Genomic DNA, 5,322 nt, shown 5'->3' with positions numbered 1-5,322 from the left:
AGTAGAGAGANAGAGAGAGAGAAAGAGAGAGAGAGGAAGAGAGAATAGATAAAATATTTCCTTTGAAGGTACAGGAAATTGTATGAATCGTTGTTGTACGTTAAACAAGAAATTAAAGTGATTATTTCATTTGTATCGCTAATCACACGCGAGCGACGATAGTCGTTTAAATAACACCGTATTTGCCCGTTCGAATGAAATTAATTAAACGAATGCGATTTAATTGACTTTGTTTGCGATCCGATCGGATTTTCCGGTAGCGTAAAATCGCACGTTGTGCTGCGACTGCGTGTACACGTCGCGAATACATTCCACACGCGTCCTTCTGCTTTCCGCCTATCTTCCTCTCATCTGTGCCTCGCGACAAGTCGCGCAGACGCGCGCGCGCACACAGACGCAAGTACTAACGATATCGATTGTTGTAATTAACCGGTCGCAACAGACATACGGTATGACGTTGCGCGAATGCGTACAAGCATGCATGTATGCATGCTCGCTCGTTGCATGCATTCATCAATGATTTGGTACAGTGAAATCGTATCCCGCGTTCTTCATTACCGCAGTAGAAAACGATTTTAACATTATCGTATAACTTTTATGCACTATGTCGATATGAAGTAATTTCTCTTATGTTAACCCGAGTCGAACTTTCAATCTTTTTCAACCTCAATTAAACCCTTATAAACCTATTTTGCCACTTAAACAACCAAGTAAAACTTCTTTTAATATTACTTAATCCACAAGCTTTTATTTAGAAAACTTCTTTTGAACTTAAAATAGAAAATTTTCCAATAACTGCCATTTACTGCTCAATGTAAGAGCTCAATTATTCATTAGATTAAAACCTATTATAAATCTTTAGAGTTTACATACATCCTAATTATAAATCTTTAGAGTCTATACATATATACATCCTACAACTAAGGTTCAAAGTAAAAGCAAAATTTCGACTTGGGTTGCTAACGTAAATATACTTATTTACTTAAAATAAAGTTTACTTAAAATAAACTTATTTACTTAAAAAAATTTTTTTTAAAATTTCAATCTGAAATTAAAATTAAAATAAGATTACGATAAAAATCTATATCTAAATATAAATAAATAATTAATCCAAATATTTTGAGGTGTAAACATTTGCTCTTATTATCCAGAGATATTTATTTAAGTAAATTAAAATAAAATTTGATCTAAAATGAAAATAAAAATAAAAATAAAAAGAAGATTAAAAGAAGATTCCAATAAAAATCTGTACCTAAATAAATAGATAATTAATATCTTTAAGCGTAAATATTTTTGCTCTTATCGTCCAGAGATTATTTACTCACAAATTTTAGGTATTGCAATATTCTTTGCTGTTAAATATTTCAGGATCATGCGCTAATAATAGCAGATAGAAAATATATCGATAGACACGTTGGTCTGCCGCGGAATTAATTTCCGCGCGGATAATTCAACGTGGAATTTTTCGGTATTATCGGCATCTCTCGCGCCTCTGGCTTCCATCGTTCTCCCCATCTTTATCGGATTTCGATCAGATGAGAACGCAGATCTGGCGAAGGAAGGAGGGGACGAGGGAAAACAATTTGCTCACCACGTGATAGTAAACTACCTCTTAGGATCATCCGATAAACACTTAATTCCTGTGCTTTCGTTTGTGTAAATCGATCACACCATATACATTTTTGGGTGCTATGTTCGGTCGCGCTTGTTTTGTGTACGTATATATGTGGTTCGCGGCCAGTTTTTTTTTTTTTTTTTACGTTCGGTCGCCCATGTGGCCCGAGCCGCGAAGAGGTGAAGCGCGTGCCAGCAGGGCGCGGGAAAACGATTAGTTTTTAATTTGGTCCGGGCCGATTCGATCGCGTGAAATTGCGGCCGGGAGGCTCGTGCGTTCGTGCTCGCTTTGGATTTTTCGGCAGCTCGGGGAACGTCCTCTCTTTCGGCCGCCTCCTCTCCTTTTTTCTTTCCTTTTTTTTTTGCAAGGGCGTTTCGCTTCACGTCCAACGTCTGCCTGTACTATTGGGAGGTCGATCAGAATCGGAATTGCTTTTGACCGCAACTCGATCAAGAAATGAGCTCTACCCTTTCGTCCTAAATTTCCTGTTTTAGAAGCCATTTTTCTCCGAACGCGCGTGGCTGCGAGCCTCACATTGCTCTCTACGAGCTTTCTGTATTTTCCAATAAATTTGTATTTTGCGAAATTCCATGCTTCGATCGATAATAAAAGCGAGCGATCCAGCGGAGTGTTTATGGTTACAGCGGATTTGTAGCTTTCGATAATTTGATTTACAGTCGTTTCCTGGCGGAACCATTTTATTCATGCAAATATCGTTATAATATGTATGCTGGTTTTGATTTACATATGATACGCGACATATTTTGTTAACTATGTCTCCCAATAGCACGTTCAGTTATTATTTTCATATATATTTTACCACAAATAACGATGTCTCTTTTAACTTGATTTAACAGGATCACCAAAAATCCGTACATTAATGTGCACGGAAAGAACAATTTTGCTGATGTGTCTCAAAATTTAGCTAAATCTGTTAATAAGTGTGTTGGAATTATCAAAATAATTTTAAGATGATCGAGTTGGTTGCTAGTCTTATATACTTTAACATCATTAGAAAGTTTTTATAATAAAGTTATATAAAAAAAGAGGAAAAAATAGACACTATTATTTCAATCAAATACTCGCAATATTTCAAAGAAAAATATGCACAAGACATAAATGATTTAATCGTGTGCATTAAAGGCTAGAATGTTAAAACTTTTTGCGGCATTTCTCATCATGTTTGAGTTTTTTACAAAATTATTTCAATAATCCAACAAAATTATTTTCGAATCTGTATTTATATACCTAAATTTTTAAATACTTTAGTAAAATCATTCTATCCATGTGTTATATTTAACTAAACGTTGATACATTGTTTATTTTTATTTAAAAGAAATATATATATATATGCTTATATATGCTTATATATGCTTATATGCTTACAGAGAAACAAACTTGAAGCCTTCTTCGTAAATATTTGCTAACTGCATCACATATTGTACATTAAATTTATTTAACTTACAATTAGATCAAACAAAAGAATAATTCTTTTAGGAAATATTTTATATTCTCATTTGTAGTTTTCGACGATTATTCGAAATTATCCTTGAAGGAATAACATAATTGTACTCCATTTTACATTTGGAATACTCTCGTTGGAAAAATTTGAGAAATATCTGAATGTATATACGTCTCGGAATGCATCGAATTTCCGAATTTGATCGCTACTCGTTCTTGGAAAGCCTGGTGAGATGTGCGTTTTTTAGGGAAGGTCGTCGCACACACTTTCGCTGAGGCACACATACACACACAGTTTCTTCTTCTCTCCCTCTCTATGTTTCTTCGGAGTTGAACGTCTGCGAGCCAGTTCTCCCTCTGCATCGTTTGCCTGTCTCTCGAAGTCGGGCCTCACCGCCTGCAACATGTCGCGTGCAGGCACGTGCTCCGTAATGTATAATCTGATCTGTGGCCGGAGGCGTTCTACAGCCGATATAAATTCGAAACGGCGAAGATGCGAAGAAGAGCGAATATAGAAGAAGAAGACGAAGCCGAAACCGGTAGAGAGGTTACGGTGAAAGGGCCATGGAGATCGACGAGTACTCGTTCGAGAGATACGATCTACTCCCTCTAGCTAAGTCTAACTGTAATATGCGGGTTCAGCTCGCTCGAGGAAAGCTGATTTTCAGCGCTTCCGTTGATGCGGGAAGTTGCGGGTCAGTCTGGAGATATATGTACGTGTTTGGTACGCCAGGTACACAAAAGAATATAGATAGCGATAGAGTGGTGATATGGACGGGATTTCTAATGCGGTGATATCAGAAAATGTAAGGTCGTTTGATGGCACGTATCGCGTTTAGATCGTATTCACGGATATAAATTTCTGAGATCTTCATGGCGCCTAAAGCCTCGCTCGAATAGTGAATGAAAGTCTTCTGATATCTACGAATGATATTAAGCACCATCCTTATCTAATCCTTAAATCGGTTTCTCATTACTCTTTCAAATATTATATCACGACATTAAAAAATTGATTGAATTAATCTGAAATATATAATAACGAGATTACTTTTCGGTGAAATATGAACGAGATTACTGTTTGATGAAATATAAACTAGGTAACTTTTCGGTGAAATACGAACGAGCTATAATTTTATTTAAAATAAAAGTTAAAATAAATTAGTAATAATAGTAATCAGACAAATTTGATTGCATATATTCTAATTACGATACAAGGTTTGCATGATTTTTGGTGAAAATAACTTTTTGATTGAAGTATCGGCTTATTTAATTAGAAAATTCTTATTCTATCAATATTATACTTTAATTGTATTATGTCACATTAATTCAACCATGCTTTTTTCCTTTATAGTCAAATATTTGAATATTATTACTATATGAATATGCATTAATCAGATTCTAACCGGTATTATCCTTAAATATTTTGATGTTGCGTAACAAAGTATTTGATTATAGTAATAAAAAATTCAGTTTATTTCTATCAAAATTTGCTTAATCCAACATATTCTATTAATTTAACGATGATTCTTTTATTCTGTATGTAATAATCACAGATACATTAATGCTGAAAGTTATATTTAACACTAAAGAACAATATTGTGATTTATTTTTGTAAACGATCATTTTGATCGGTCCAGAAATATATGCTAATTTGATGGAAAAATAAACTATCTCTCTATCTTCCAATATACGATACTGCAATATTTCTCTTATAGAGTACGCGATATTGCAATATTTCTCTTATGCAAAAATCGACCTTGAAATGATCAAAGGCTGCAGCTAACGGTCGCGAAGTTCAAAGCTGGTTTGCAACAACTTCGTTGAAACGCAATTCGTGCAATAAAAATGATTGCTCGCATGGAAGATGAAACACAATCCTCTTGTAACTTGGCGGTTTCGCGCAGTGGCGTTAAACCACGTGCGAATGCTTAGGAACGGTATACGCATGGCGGCGGGTCTGAAACTGTTAATGCTGCAATTTTCTCGGGCAGGCTTCGCAGTGAGGCAAATGAGGGTCGCGGTACGACTTCGGAGGCCCGTTTAAAACCGCTGATCCTTCGGGATCAAGATACTCGTCGTCTCCACCCGCTCATTTGTAGTCTGCTTGGTTCTACGATACCGCAAAGTCGGATCCGGCGCGTAGTTACGGGCCTCCCGCGCGAACTCAGCGGTTTTCAATTCGATACGCTCAAGCTTTTCCCATATCTCTCCTTTTCCCTTTTACGCTCTCTCTCTCTCTCTCTCTC

The 5,322-nt window shown here is 36.0% G+C and overlaps 1 protein-coding gene across 1 annotated transcript in view; it reads left to right on the top strand.

Annotated features, from left to right (window-relative positions):
* Positions 1–5,322, top strand: part of LOC105623974 — a 49,693-nt gene that overhangs the window by 19,099 nt on the left and 25,272 nt on the right. The window lies entirely within an intron of this gene.

The sequence above is a fragment of the Atta cephalotes genome (assembly GCF_000143395.1).
Source record: "Atta cephalotes unplaced genomic scaffold scaffold00069, whole genome shotgun sequence".
Taxonomy (NCBI): Eukaryota; Metazoa; Arthropoda; class Insecta; order Hymenoptera; family Formicidae; genus Atta; species Atta cephalotes.
Note: the sequence above shows the minus strand (reverse complement) of the source record. Positions and strands in the feature narration are given on the sequence as shown.